Source organism: Cryptomeria japonica, chromosome 7, assembly GCF_030272615.1.
Source record: "Cryptomeria japonica chromosome 7, Sugi_1.0, whole genome shotgun sequence".
Lineage (NCBI taxonomy): Eukaryota > Viridiplantae > Streptophyta > Pinopsida > Cupressales > Cupressaceae > Cryptomeria > Cryptomeria japonica.
The window spans coordinates 434,460,025-434,477,088 of NC_081411.1; positions in this window are offsets into that span (position 1 = coordinate 434,460,025).

Consider the following 17,064-nt stretch of genomic DNA (forward strand, 5'->3'; position numbering starts at 1 on the left):
AAAGACATGTTATATGCCTATAGTTCTGATTAAGCTCAATACTGGAGGACTAAATCCTTTTACATAAACCCAATTCAATCTCTAATGATTGACCAAATCCTCTACCTAAATGTTATTACATTATTCACACACTACATATTCATTTCCCATTCTCATATAGATCTATAATGATATCTTATATTACATATACAAACCCTGTACCATAAACAATCAGGTCGGCCACCAGACAATAAACCAATTACATAATTATAGAACATGTCGTCCTTAGACCAAACAAATAATATCCAAAACATAATACATCCCGAAAATGTATCAAGAAGTCCAATCCACACGGTCCATTAAACCGGTCCATAACCTAGACCAACCAGGACCCAATATAGGTCCATGCACTACAACAATGATCTCCATCTGTGAAGTCTTGAACATGATCACCAACAACATCGTGAAACTCCACCAGAAGCTACACCAACACCACTTATGCATATCATCAAAGATCTTCATCAAACAATCTGTCGATGAAACCCTAGCCAGAACCAGAAACTAGGCTTCTAAGCAAATAGGATAGCATCCGATCACCAGACCAAAACCAACTTACTGAATATGAACATGAGTATCATTAACAAGCCAATTCCATAACCAAATCATACCTGAGCCTACTGGATCCAAACCAACCAGAAACCACTCAACCTAACGGGACCAGAAGGGTGTGGGTAAAGAATCCAAACAACTACTGTTGGCATCAATGACAAAACATCAATGCAACACATAATCATTTCCTCCAAATGCACAACAATCTCCCCCTTTGGCATTGATGGAAACACTAGATGTGAAAAACATCTAAGTACCAAGAAATACCAAGCAAGTCTCCCCTAATGGAAGACAACCAACAATCTCCCATACTAATGAAGTTTTGAAACAAAGACCAAACTCCCCCTGTGAATGATATCTCTATAAAGCTCTGAATTATACATATATCTCTCCCCCTATCAATATCTCCCCCCTTTATTTTTCTTTTTCACATCAATATCTCTCCCCCTTTGACATCAATGCCAAAAATCTGACAAAAATATCAAAGCAAAAACATAAACCACTAAATTAAAAAATTGATTATTCCCCTTGAGCAGTAGCATCCCCACATTAGTGCCGGAAAGAAAAGTATCTCTAATAATACATACCAGATTGATGCCAAACTATATCAATCAAGTCTCTACCAGAAGGGCAAAAACCCCCAATTTGTCTCTCAAGTACTCAAATGACTCTTTAAGAAAAGGTTTAGTGAAAATATCTTCAATCTTCTCTTTAGTGTTCACATAAACGAGTCTAACTTCATTTCCTTCCACCTTTTCCTTAAAAAAAGTTATACTTGATAGATATGTGCTTTGCCTTAGAATGAAATACTAGATTCTTTGATATATCTATGGCAACCGAGTTATCACAGTGAATAACTATCAGTCCATTACAATCCACCTTTATATCCTTCAACATTTTCTTCATCCATAAAACCCGTGTATAGCTAGTAGAAGCAGCAACATACTCAGCTTCAATAGTAGATAAAGAAGTACATGATTGTTTCTTGTTGAACCATGAAACCAACTTCTTTCTAAGAAAGAAATCTCCACCTGAAGTACTTTTCCAGTCAACAACATCTCCAACCCAATCAACATCTGTATATGCACATATAGTAAAGTTATCATCCCTAGGGTACCACAAACCATATTCTGATGTACCTTGCAAGTATCTAAAAATCCTTTTCACCACACACTCATGATTTTCTCTAGGATCACTCTAAAATCTTGATTCAATATAAACAACATTCATAATGTTAGGCCTAGTCTGAGTAAAATAAAGTAGACATCCATTAATAGATTTGTATCTTATAGGATTTACTGATGCGGAAACATCTTTTCTTGTCAATTTCTCACTTGTAACCATAGGAGTAATTACCGGTATATAATCTCCCATACAAAATTTCTTCAACAATTCCTTAGCATACTTAGTTTGACAAATGAAAATACCTTTATCTGTCTGAGTAATCGGCAAACATAAGAAAAATTTCATTTTCACAACTATAGACATCTCAAATTCTTTCTCCATATTCTTAGAAAATTTCATGCATAACATATCTTCGCCTCCAAAAATAATGTCATCAACAAATACTTCAATAATCAGTATATCATCATCAATGATTTTATAATATAAATTACTATCAGCATTACCCTTCATAAAACCAAGCTTCAAAAGATATTTATCCAACATTGCATACCAAGCCCTAGGTGCTTATTTAAATCCATATAAAGCTTTCCTTAACCTGCAAACCATGTTTGCATCATTTGATAGTGAAAAAACATTAGGTTGCTCAATATAAACTTCCTCATCAAGATCCCCATTCAAAAATGCACACTTAACATCCACCTGATAAACCTTGTAGTTTTTATGAGCAACAGAGGCAAGAAATAATCATACAGCTTCAATTTGTTAGATGGTTCAAATAACCAGAAGATAACTGAGGGGGGGGGGGTGAATCAGTTGTCACAGATTACCAGTACCATTAGAAATTTAAACTTTAATACCGAAACCCAAAACATTAATACCAGAATAGCAGATAAACCAATTAAGCATAAACGATAATCACAAAATAAATACCATCCACATGACACCAAGATTTGTATGTGGAAAACCCGGTAAAGGGAAAAACCATGCTAGGAAGCCTACCCACAATAAGATAATAATTTTGCAATAAGTATGTGAATTAAAATTGAGGGGCTTGCACTTGTAGGAAGGCCAACATCCTAGAGTGCACTTCTCATCACAAAAGGAGTCTCACTGACTACATATAAATCCAGACTACAATTTGAAGGAGTGTTGAACTGCAAATGATCGACCAACTCCTCTGCCTAAATGATATTACATTATTCGTACATTACATTCCTTGACCACGACCTCTAACAATAACCATGATGATTTACAATGAGATCTTACATCTATATATACAAACCCTTGACCATAAACAATCAGGTCGGCCATCAGATAATAAACCAATTACATAATTACTAACCATGTCAGCCTTAGACCAAACAAATAATATCAATACATAAGACATCCTAGAAATACATTAATAGGTCTTATCCATACATTACATTAAAGTCAGTCCATAACCTAGATCAACCAGGACCAAGTATAGGTCCACACGCCACAACAATGATCTCCATCTGCCATGTCTCGAACATGATCACCAATAGTATCCTGAAACTCCACCAGAAGTTGCACCAACACCACTTATGCAATTCATCAGAGATACCCACCAAAAGATCTAATGGTGAAACCCTCGCCAGAACCAGAAAACCAATCTTCTAAGCAAGCCGGATATCAACCGATTACCAGACCAAAACCAATCGACCAAATATGAGTATAAGTATCATGAACAAGCTGATTCCATCACCAGACTATACCGGAGCCTATTGGATCATGTCGGATCCATGTTAACTAGAAAACACTCAACCTATCGGGATTAGAAGGGTGCTGGTAAAGCATCTAAATAGCTACTATTGGAATCAATGACAAAATATCAATGCAACGCATATTCAATTCCACCAGATGACCAACAATGTCCCCCTTTTGCATTGATGGCAACACTAGATGTGAAAAACATCTAAATACCAAGAGATGCCAAACAAGTCTCCCCCAATGGAAGACGACCAACAATCTCCCACATATAGCTCAAACTCCCCCTGTGAATAATATATCTATAAAGCTCTGAATTTCTCTTTCTTTCTCTTTTTCTTATTTACCTTCTTTTTCTTTTTCACATCAATATCACTCCCCCTTTGACATAAATGCCATAAATCTGACAAAAATACCAAAGAAAAAACATAATCCTTTGAATCACAAAGCTGACTACTCCCCCTAAGCAGTAGCATCCCACATTAGTGCCAAAATGAATAGTATCTCTGATAATGTATGTCAAACTGATGCCAAACTGCATCAATAAGGTCTCTATTAGAGGGGCAGAAACTCCCAATCTATCTCTCAGGTACTCAAATGATTCCTTGGACAAAGGTTTAGTGAAAATATCTGCTATCTGCTCCTTAGTGTTCACATAAACTAGTCTAACTTCATTTGCTTCCACCTTCTCCTTCAAAAAGTTATACTTGATAGATATGTGTTTTGTTTTAGAATAAAGTACTAGATTCTTTGATATATCAATAGCAATAGAGTTATCACAATGAATAACTATCAGTGCATCACAATCCATCTTTATATCATTCAACAATTGCTTCATCCATAAAACTTGTGTATAGTTAGTAGTAGCTGCAACATACTCAGCTTCAATAGTAGATAAAGAAGTACATGATTGTTTCTTGTTGATCCATGAAACCAACTTCTTTCCAAGAAAGAAAGCTCTACTGGAAGTACTTTTCTGGTCATCAACATCACCAGCCCAAACAACATCTGTATATGCACATAAAGTAAAGTTATCATCCTCAGGGTACCACAAGCCATATTTCGATGTACCTTACAAGTATCTAACAATCCTTTTCACCGCCATCTCATGATTTTGTAATACCCTAAAATTGGTCATCTAAACCATAGGCCCCTAGTCTCGACAACATCACCAAGGTCCTAACCAAAGTTAGTTAAATCAACCTTGAGAACATTATTAATTCTTTAATCATCAAATGTCACATGGAAAATCAATTACTCAATATTTTTTTTTTTAATCGGTAATTGGCCGAAGCCTAAATAGCTTTTGACTGGAGCTATAAACCAGTGGGAACACAGTAGGGGGCCCCATCCCTATTACATATCTTTGAATTATTATTATTATTATTATTATGTTTGATTAGATTGACCCCAAGACCTTCCCCATCCTATGGAAGGCCAAGAGTCACAACTTAGAATTCCACTTCAGATGTCCCTACTAGGAATTGAACTTGGGTCTCCACCGTTAGAACCCAGTGTTTTAACTAGTTAAGCTCAACCCCTTGGACAAATCAATTACTCAATATTAATTAATTGAATCATTCCAAGAAAATTATTTTGATCAATTATTCTATCTTAATCTATTAAATATCCTAGCATTTTTAAATAATAAATTTGTCATTTAATCATGTAAAAAAGAATTAATTTATTACAAAAGAGGAATTAATTAAAAAGCAAGAGTTGAATTGAAAATCAAATAAAAGAATTTAATTGAGAGAGAAATCAAACTTGAGATATTATTTCTTTTTCTAAATTTAGAACTTGAAATCAGAAAAGAAATTAATTGAATTATTAATCATTTTCTAAAAATGGAACTCAAAGCTTTTCAGAAAAAGAAGTTCAGTTGCATTGAAAAGACTCTTTTCTTGAATAAATCAAAGAATTGTCTATTTTTATCACAAATGCATGGAATTAATTTAATATTATTTTCCAATGCAACTTGAACTTCTAATTTAGATGCATTTCAATTAAACTATAATTAGAATCTATCTCAAGGTTAACTGAACCTGATTTCTCAATTATTTTCAATTAATCCTAAATTGTGCTTTTTCTTGATCTCTCTTGTGAATTTCTATAAATTCAGCCTTTAGCTCTCATTCAAATCACCCCAGAGATTTTTGAGAACATGTTTGGAGATTATTATTACACGGATTTTTGTTGTGGAGTCATTGAATACATTGTTCTTTTTTAGATTATTTGCATCCATATTTAGTTTATCCATATTTCTTGAATCCATATTTCTTGAATCCGTTATTGCTTGAATTATTCATCCATTTAGCTTAATATTATTCTCATATAGATTAAATCCTTCATCTTGGTGTAGTCTAGTCACTGGTATTGCTTATAAAAATCTGAGAGCAATCTTATACTCGCATCTTTTAGAAGGCAATTAGTCGCTTTGTTATGGTTTATTATTTATTGATTATTGATTACTAACCATACATGTAATGACTTAATTGAAGTGTTGTGCTTGTAGCTACAACCCCTTTTTCACACACACATCTCTAGCGCCCACCGTGGGGCAGAAGACTACGTTTTTTAGCCTCCAAGACTGACTTTGTTTATTTTTGTTATTTTTCAGATTTTTTATTTTTTTGATTTTTGTCTGTACAACCTTTGCATCATCTCATACGACATTTTTCATAGGATGAAATGACAAACTAGAGGTGTCGTATGAACAAGAATTTTGTATCGTATGAAATGGAATTTTTTATCGTACGAGAAGGAATCTTGTATCATACTATCTGGTAAAATCTGTCGTACGATTCTATATTTTTTTGGTTAAAAAGGCAAAAAAGGAAATTTTGTGATTTTGGTTTTCTGTTCAAATTGATTATTCTAACGACTGACCCTGGTTGTTTATCTGTCTCTCTTAGAATTTTTCACAGCCTGATCAGTTTTTTGCAGAATGCTTGTCGAAGAATATGCTTATCGCACAAAGACAATATGACTACTGATTCATTGTCTTTGCAAGTTGCCTAAGGAGAATCGACCAAACATCGTGTATTCTTTCAATTTATTTTTAGGCACCTAAATTGTGGTCTGGTTAAAGAAAAAATCTATCTTTCATGTTTTTATAATATTTTGAGAGGTAGGAGAGTATGCTCTTGTCTTTTTCTAGACAATCAGAAATCCAGACGCTTGAGGCTTTTTCTTTGTTTGAGATTTGTACATCTTTAGCACGCCCTCCCTCCTGAGGAGCTTAAAAACTCTTAAATCCTTTACGACCAGTGTGAAGGGAATGACCTAAGTGGAAATGGCTAAATGCCAAGTACTCCAACCCACTATAAAATAAATGTGATTTGATGAAAATCAAGTCAACGACAGTGCTCAAGAATAGCTCTCCTCCGTACCTTCGGGTATATTAAATCTTGGTTTTCAAGGCTAGAAGACCTCTTAATTGAGTTTATACCTCGACATGCCAAGTGGACCCCTTACTAGATCCAATTAAAATTAGAAGCTACTCGGTTCACCTCCAAAAGGGGGATAATCTTTGTGCAAGAGAGATAGTAACTCTCCCAAGATACTTGTCATTTTGTGCTCCCATTAGCATTTGGAGTCAGATAATACAATGTTGAGAATCCATTGCATGAGACTCAGCGACTATATTCTGATTAGCTATTGGGTGTGTAACTGAGTCTACAATCAAAAGTTTTCTTCTCTAACCAAATTCCTTAGGGCTTGCATGTTGTGAATGGAGTTAATATTTATACTACGTATTTTCTGTGTTTTCATTCCTGAAATAAAAACTGAAATACCAAAAACTAGAGAAAACAAGAAACAACTCAGTGATCAAAACTCTGTCCATGTCAGAACTAGTCCATCCTAAGTCAAAATTCTATCCAAAACTAGTCTATCCTGGTAAAAAATCAGTCCATCTCAGAATTGGTCATACTCAATTGTCATACTCAGCTATCGAAAAACTCATAATTTTTGTCTCTGCCCTATGAACAGTCATACAAATCTGATCATTTATCATCTTGCACCATAACCTGTGTCATACAAGCCTGATAATTTGTCATCTGAGCTCAATTATGTCTCGTACAAAATCCAGAAGTCTGTCGTTTGAAGCTAAATCCTGTATCATATGATACAAAACTGCAGTGAATCTTTTGTCATTTTGGACATGCCCATTTGTCGTAAGTACTAGGTAGCAACTCGTACGAAATAGAACTGTTGCCATCCTAGAACTGCTAAATTGTCATCCGGCTCAGTAAATCCTATTGTATGAATCTCTGATTTTGTCAGTACCGAATAGTCAAACTTGCCTAAAATAGTCTACAGTGAACATAATACTGGTTATCATCATCCTAAGAATAAGTTGATCAAGATAGTGTACCTCTGCCATTTGCGTTGCATGATTTGGTCGATCATCTTTTTAGCTAGTTCAATCAACTACATATCAAACTTAAGTCACTTAGATAACATCTTACATAGGATAGATCATTCCTGAAACCAGACCAAATCTTAGTCACTACTCTCAAATCAACTTAGATAAATGTCTTATACAAGATAGATCATTCTTGAAACCAGACTAAATCTCAGTTGTTTCTCTCAAACAATACATTAACCGAACAACTAGCTCTGAAATTGATCTTGACCTCTGCATCACAAACAACTTTAGGTCACACTAATCCATAAAATTGCCTACTCAAACCAGGATTTCTCATAAGAAAGAGGCCAAAGGCCAAGGACAACCCTTCACATATCAAGATAACCCATACTATGTGAAGGACCCACTCACTAATAAACCTTCATCATCGGAGGTACTAGTTTTTGATGAACCTGAATCTCCCACTATACATGAGACAAGATACAATGACAAAGATAACCTTAATGTTCACAAAATTGATAATGATTTCTCATCAAGTGAAGCTGAAGAAGACACTAAACCTCCAGAAAAAGAAATTTGTGACTGTCAAAAGGCTAAAGAATTACGAAAAATGATGAAAGCTATCCTAGCTCGAGAAAAGGAAGACCGTTTCTTAGAACTAGCAAAATAAGGTGTCAAGCTTCCTACTAGATATGATGTTCAGACACTCATTACTAAAAAGGAAGAATCACCTATACTCGTGGTACACAAACAATTACTAGCCTTATGGACCAAGATCACAGAATTGAAGAATAAGGATAAGTCCCCAAAACAATATTCTCTAGAGACAATATGCCCTTTTCCATTTGACAAGAATCTATACATGCCTTCATTCCCTTCATGAGTTGAGATCCCAAAATTTGACAAATATGATGGTACCTCAGCTCCTCAAGATCATGTCAGAGAGTTTTGTGATGCTTGTATGGAGTTCATGCATGATCAAATGTATCTTATGCACCTTTTCCTAAGGAGTTTGGGAGGACAAGCCATGGAATGGTTCTCAAGTCTATCTAAACGAATAAATTTTTTTGAATAACTAATCTAACTATTCTTAAAACAATACTCATACAACATTTGACATCCTATGACTATGATCGAGCTTTTCAATACTAAACAGAAAATAGGGGAGCCTCTCCTTACTTTCCTCCAACGTTGGAGAAAGATGTTCTCCAGGTATTCATGACCTATCCCAGATTCTGAGAAAATGGACATATTCATCAACAACTTGGTCCCAAAATTGAACTATAGCATCCAAATGAAAGTGCACCCATCATTTAACAAAATGGTAGATAATGCCATTCAAATGGAAGATGTGCTCATAAAGAAGGGGGATATCTCACCTTGGAAAGAAACACAACCAGGATCTAGCTCTAAAGAGAAAAAAAAGTATTGAAAGTATGGCAAAGACAACAATAAGAACGTTGTTAATAATGGAGCAGTAGACACTATTAAAACCAACTCAAAGCCTATGATATTCAACTTGGCTAGTGGCACACAATCACTCAAAGCTGTTGAAGCTGCAGTAGAAAATCCTCCGAAGAAAACAAAAGAATGGTTCAAAGAGAAACCTTGGCTTTCCAAACCTAAGTGTAATTTTACTCCTCTCAAAGAATCATATGAATCTGCTTTCAAGACTCTATTGGCAAACAACTTGATAACACTACCAGATAACTCTAGACCATGTGATCCAGAAATCAAACCAAAATGGTGGAGAGAAAATGAATACTCTGACTTCCATTAGAATAAAGGTCATAACACAAACAAGTGCATGAAGCTCAAACATGAGATTCAAGATCTCATAGATGCTGGTAAAATTATTTTTGAGAATCACCTGACCAATGCTAATCACAAAGAATTTAAGGACCCTTTACCTATTTATGAACAAGGTGATTCATCAAAGACCAAAGGAGGTGCCAAAGTAAATTATACTTATACCAGCAAAGATAACGTCATCAACATGATTGAGCCTTCCCAATCAGAATATTGCAATGTGATTATAGTCCAAGACAAACCAAATGAATCATGATATGTAAGAGCTTTGACCCATTCTTAGAAGAAAGTCACTCTCCAAGGAGCTAGTTCTTCCAGCCCGGTTCAAGCAACATCGAACCCACTAGCCTCGTCAAACAAACAAAAAGAATCGACCTTGAATATAGCGTTGTGGAACAATTAAAAAGGACAAATGCTCAGATCTCAATCTTTGAATTGCTAAAAATCTCGTTTGCTCACAAAGAGATCCTAGACAAAGCATTTCTCACCACTAATGTTCCCAAAGATTTAGATAATGATCAGTTTTAGTCTATGGTGGGTCGTCTAACTTCACCTTACTATCTGACCTTCTCTGAAGAAGATGACAATTCGCTAAATCATCCACATAATCATCCATTGCATATTGAAGCCATGATCCATAAACACAGAGTCAAACATGTTTTGATAGATGGAGTCATGGGGTTGAATATATGTTCTTACAGTTTGCTTACATAACTAGGATTCTCTAAAAATGTCATTGATCCCACCAAGAAAATAATAATTAAAGCCTATGATGAAGAAGAAAGGACCACTAAAAGTCTGGTATCATTACCAATCAAGGTGGGACCTGTAGAAAGTGATGTCCCTTTTCAGGTACTTGATCTTCCTTTGTCATACAATATCTTACTGGGCAGGCTGTGGATTCATGAGATGAAGGCAGTTCCATCAACATACCATCAATGCTTAAAATTTCCTTATAATGGAATAGAAGTCAGTATTCCTGCTGATACAAATGTCACCTGTAATGCATTAATAAAAGGTGCTGATACTTTTGTGCCTCATAATAGGGCAGTCTCTACAAATGAAAATCCAGAAGCTTTGATGAAAGAATTAGAAAATAAATTGAAGATTACAAATACTGGCATGGATGGCTACAAGATAGAACCGATAGTCTCATTAGTTTCTCTCCCTCCATCACCAAAACAGTTGGGCAAACCATCAGAGGCCATGAGAACAAAAAATTCATCTCTGAATATCATATATGATGGATGGTCTTTTTGTACATTCTTCTACTTCCTTGGCAGATGAAATAGAAGAGGATGTTGTTCTTAACTGGCTTTTCAAGAAAGATAGTCAAAATGAGGAGGTACGATAATGTGAGATTTCCTCAACCCAATATGGTCCTAGCTACAAGATGATTCAATGCATGGGATATTTAGGTACTGGTCCTCTGGGCAATCATCAAGAGGGTATCATTGAACCAATTTAGCTACAAACAAAGACCATAAATGATAAAGTTGGACTAGGGTACAATCCAAAATAAACATCAGACCAAAAACATGCTTCTAAATCTAAGTGGCAAAAAAGGATATCGCCTTCAACATTACAAGAAACAAACGCCCAACAAACTCAAGTAGAGTGTGTAAAAGAGAAAGAGGAATCAACAGTCAAGAAAGAAGAAACAGTCAGCACTCAAGCTCTGATGGTGTCAGCTACAATAATACAAGGAGTTGAGGTCCCATAGGATATAAGAGATGTAGCAAGAATCAGAGAATTGTTTGCACCACTAAAAGTTCTAGTCACATACACTAGTAGGCAACAAGTAAATGATTCAGAGACTAACTCAAATGAGTATGAATGGGGTCTTGATGACCTCTCAGATACATCTAGTACAAAAACTCCAGAAGAGTCTAGTGGTATCACAGATGATACTCAAAAATTGATGCGCATAAAAATAGAGAAGGAAATATAGGAAATTAGACTAAGAAGACAAGCAAACTATGAACAAGGACTAAACGAAGGAAGAATACCAAAAAAATTTTCATCTATGTACCCCTATACTAAGATAGAACAAATCAGGTATAGCACTACACAAGAAGAGTTGGAAGCTATAGAACAAGAACCAGTTATCAATCCAGAAGAAGTTGAATGGGGTAGATGACAACAAATCACAGAAACAGTAAGATGATGTCAATAGGTGTGTCAAATACAAATGATAAATGAGACAAATCTTGAAGGAACTTGCAGCATTAAAGATGTCGATGTTGATACTATACATATACTCACTAAATCACTTGAAGAAGCCTTGGATACTTCATCTGATGACTCTGATGACTCTAACAACAGTCCTATTCAGGACAATATATCTACTCAGCATCAAATTCTGAATCATCTGATGTAAATGATGAACATTTCTCTACTGATCTTATTGTTGTCAAACCACGATATGACATCCAGTCTGGCGTGGGGAATGATGCTACAAGTATGTCTACTAGATTAGATCAACTAAATATTAACATGAACTTTAATAATCATGATATGACACTTCTTAGTCTCGAGACACTTATGCAAGGTATCCTTCTAGAACTCGACTTTTCGATCCATAGTTGTGATGACAATACCGTGAATGCTCTTGAACTTGTCCAACATCTATCCCTACTACATCTAGAACTAATTGACTATACTTTACAAAAATAGCCCATGAATATACCTACTTTTTCCAATGACTATACGTTAGCCTATTATCTCAATGCAGTTGAACCTATGGACTCTTCCACCAATGAACAGAGTGGAAACATGACTGAAGTGGATATCAAGTATCTTAGTCGCAAAAATAAGAAAAATAAAAATTAAAGATCTGATGGCAAAAACCACATTGTGGCGGTGTCAGAATCTAAAAAAGAGAAAATAAAGGATGTACCTAAGGGTGAAAACCTCTCTGAGGCACCTGAAGGTGAGATACTTGATATACTGCCTAGTCATTTCTAGGAAAGGTCTTCCATATTGATCAAGCCAACTCAACCAGTGAACATTGGGAGTCAAGAGACACCACTCATCATTCATGTAGCTCAATCACTATCAACAAAAGAATTGAAGGATTTCAGTCATCTATTCTTAGAAAAGAAAATAAACTTTGCATGGACATACTCTGATATGCCAGGCCTGGATCCTGATCTCATCATGCACCATCTTTCTATCACACTAGGAGTTAAACCAGTCAAGCAAAAAATCCATAGGATGCACCCACATGTGGCACTGTTGGTCAAGGCTGAACTAGAAAAGTTGCTAAAAGTTGGATTCATTAGAGCTATAGATTATGCCGAATGGATTTCAAATATAGTACCTGTGTCAAAGGCAGACAAATCTATCAGAGTTTTCACTGACTTCAGAGATCTCAACAAAGCTTGTCTAAAGGATGACTTTCCATTACCAAACATTGATATGATATTCGACATGACTATTGGGTATGAGGTGTACTCACTAATGGATGGATTCTTCGGATATAATCAAATAAAAATAGCTCCTAGAGATCAAGAAAAGATAGCTTTCACCTATGCATGGGGAACCTTTTGCTGGAATGTCATGCCATTTGGGCTAAAGAATGCGTGATCAACCTATCAAAGAGCAGTCACTACTATTTTTCATGACATGATGCACAAGAATATGGAAGATTATGTTAATGACACTTTAATAAAGACTATGAAGAGATCAACACATATTCAAGAGCTAGGTCCTATACTAGACAGAGTGGAAAAGTTCAAACTCTAGTTAAATCCAAAAAAGTGTGCATTTGGAGTGACATCTAGTAAACTAATTGGCTACATCATTTAAAAGAAGGGAATCAAGGTGGATCCTAAGAAGGTCCAAGTCATAATGGAAATGCTGCCTCTAAAGAACATCAGTCAAATGAGAAGTCTACAGGGATGTCTCCAATCAATTAGATGCTTCATTTCTCAGCTAGTAGACAAAGCTCAACCTTTAACAAAAGTATTGAGGAAGGGAGTAATATACAACTGGGATCAGGAATGTGAACAACATCTTCACAAAATCAAAGAGTACCTATCTAATCCACCAATATTGATGCCACCTATTCAGGGTAAACCATTGATCTTATACATATCAGCCATTGATTCGTCACTGGGGGCACTTTTGGCACAACAGGATGACAATAAAAAAGAGAGAGCCATCTATTACATCAAAAGAACATTAGTGTCCTATGAAATGAACTACAGTATAATAGAAAAAAGCATGCTTGGCATTATTCTTTGCATCACAAAAAATAAGACACTATATGCTAGCACATTCAGCCAAGTTGGTGGCTAAAATTGATCCGCTCAAATATCTTCTCAACAAAGAAACACTTACAGGAAGATTGACAAAATGGGTCATGATACTTACAGAATTTGATATTGAGTATGTGGAATGCAAGGCCATAAAGGGATAGGTAATTGTTGATCAACTTGTTGAAGCTCCACTTGAAGACACTCAACTGTTGCATATAGAGTTTCCAGATGAATCAATAATGCATCTTACTCAACAACCCTGGAAGATGTTCTTCGATGGGTCTTTTACTCAAAATGGTTCCGGTTCTAGAATACTATTTATTACTCCTCGGAAGTATACAATCCCAAAGTCTTATAAGATTTTGTTCCCTTGCATAAATAACATTCCAGAATATGAAGATTTGGTGAATGGGATAAAGCTAGCTATAGAATGGAAGGTTGTAGAATTACACATCTATGGAGATTCTCAGCTGATCATAAATCAAATCAATGATACATATCAAACTCGATATGAGAAACTGATGCCTTATAAGAGGATGGTAGATGATCTCAAGAAATATTTTTCTTTTGTATCATTCTAACAGATTCCCAGATCCGCAAACAAAACAGCAGATGCTATGGCCACCTTGGCATCTATACCTAAGTTATATGAACCCAATTTTTGTTTTGAATTCCTTGTGGAAGAGTTACATTACCCAACCTATGATTCTCCTGAGACCCAAATAGTTTTTTCTATTATTCGACTTGACTCATCCTGATACAGCCACATCTAATCTTATCTATGAGACCGAATTATCCCTGAAAATGTTACTTGTAATGAGAAAAGAAACCTAACCTGAAATGCTTCGTAGTATGTTATCATTGCTAACGATCTATTTAGACAAACTTTGGATGGTATATTGCTTAGGTGTCTAGAAACTGAAGAGTTTACGTTATCAGAAGTTCATGAAGGTATTTGTGGATCTCATTCGAATGGTCTTACTTTAGCTCAGAAACTACTACGGGCTGGCTACTACTGGCGAGACATGGAGAAAGATGTCATTAAATTTGCTAAGACTTGTGAAAAATGTCAGCTACGTGGGAATCTCATACATGCTCCAGCAAGGGATCTCATACCATTCACTACACATTGACCTTTTCAACAATGGGCTTTTGATCTCATTGGTCAGATATATCTTGCTTCATCTAATAGACATAAATTCATCATAACTGTCACAGATTATTTTACCAAGTGGGTAGAAGTGGTTTCGCTCATCAAAACAACTGGTAAACAAGTAGCTCTCTTCATCTTAAATTATATCATCTATAGGTATGGGATACCTTCGTCCGTCATGACTGATAATGGAGGACAGTTCAAGAATAAAGACCTAGATGAGCTATGTGAGAAATTCAAAATAAAACAACATTGGTCATCAATGTATTATCCTCAAGGTAATGGACAAGCCGAGGCATCTAACAAAAACCTATTGACTATCTTGCATAGAACAGTGAACAAATCTAGGAAGGGTTGGCATCTGCAGCTCAGTCCTACACTATGGGCTTATAGAACAAGTATCAGAACACCTACTAGAACTATAGTTTTTTCTTTGGTGTATGGTCTAAACCAATATTATCTATTGAAGTGGAAATACCATCTCTAAGAGTTTCTTTGAAAGGTCTTCTTACTGATGAAGATCATAGAATATCTAGATTGAAAAAACTCGAATTGCTAGATGAGCGTCGACAAGTGGTGTTTGATCATCTCAAAGTATATTAGAAGAGAATGACTGAAGGATATAACAAGAAAGTTAGAAAAAGAGAATTTTAGGTTGGTGACCTAGTTCTGAGAGAAAATCCTAAAAATCAGCAGTTTCGAGACAACAAAGGGAAGTTTGAACCCAACTAGCTAGGTACCTATATCGTTACTACAGTCTTCGGCTATAGTGCCTCTCAACTCTCAAACTCAGAAGGAGAACAACTCTATGAACTGATTAACACCATCCACTTGAATAAATTCTTCACTTAGCATTCTCTACTCTAGCAACATTACAATTGAAAAATTCAAAAAAATCAAAAAAATCATAAAAAGTCCTGAAAAAAAAAATATAAAGAGAGAAAATGCCCTAGTGAAAACCTGGTAAATAGGCACCTTGGTTAAAAAAAAAAGAATCTCTACCAAGCAGGTGAAAACCTGGTAAATAGGTGCCTCTTGTACTCAAGTGCTCCATCTATCAATGTAACGTTGGCACTCTTGCTTTCCTGCATCTTTGCTTTTGCTTGTACATATATTTCAGTCACTTTTGTGGCATCCTGGTTCATTAGAACCCTCATGGCTTGAAACTGATCAACGTCCTAATCTTAGGTTAATCGACTGAGAAATTTATGTGTCCTAAGAAATATCAACCAAGTCAACTTTCCATCAGTGAAACCTGGTCATCCACTCTAAGTCAGTCACCTGTATCCTAACTACTAAAGAGTTTTATCACTAAGTTAACAAGCAAAACAACATAACAGAAAATAATCACTAAACAGTTTGAGCTATGTGTGAAAATTTTGTTTGTGTGTTGTCTTTTATATTGGTTTTTGATTATTATCCCTCTGAGTAACTTGAGGAATTCTATCATGACTAAGAGGAGCAAGGATTGGTGGCATAATATTTTCTTTGTTTTCTGCTTGTAGGAATGATCTGGAAACATAAAATTAGCTAGGTGTCTGTGATAAGAGCCTTCACATCAAGGTGAAATTGCCTTACATACCTCGACTCTGCTTATTTGAATGCTACAGGGAGGTCCACGTCATTTCTTTGTTTTTTTTTTAGGATATTTATTTATGATGCAATTCGAGTCCCTGTGAAATCTGTCCAAGGATATGAATGAAAAAAGGATCATTGCGAACAAGATAATTAAAATTGCACATTAAAAAGAAAGGAACTCTAATCTGCCTATTATGTTGGTTATGCTTGGTGATGAATCTTAAGCATTTTAAATCCAATGACTAGGTTTAGGTTGCATTTTAGATATCATTTTGCATTTCTTTTTGTATTTTGTGAATCTAGAGTGATTTTGGTGTGATAATAATGATCTCTTAATTTTATGAGAGTTGGAAGGATCATCATTTCTCTGATCGAGTACTTGTGTTTTTTAGATGTTAGCTGCATACATAAACATTTTATATAGATTCATACATTCATTATTACTCATT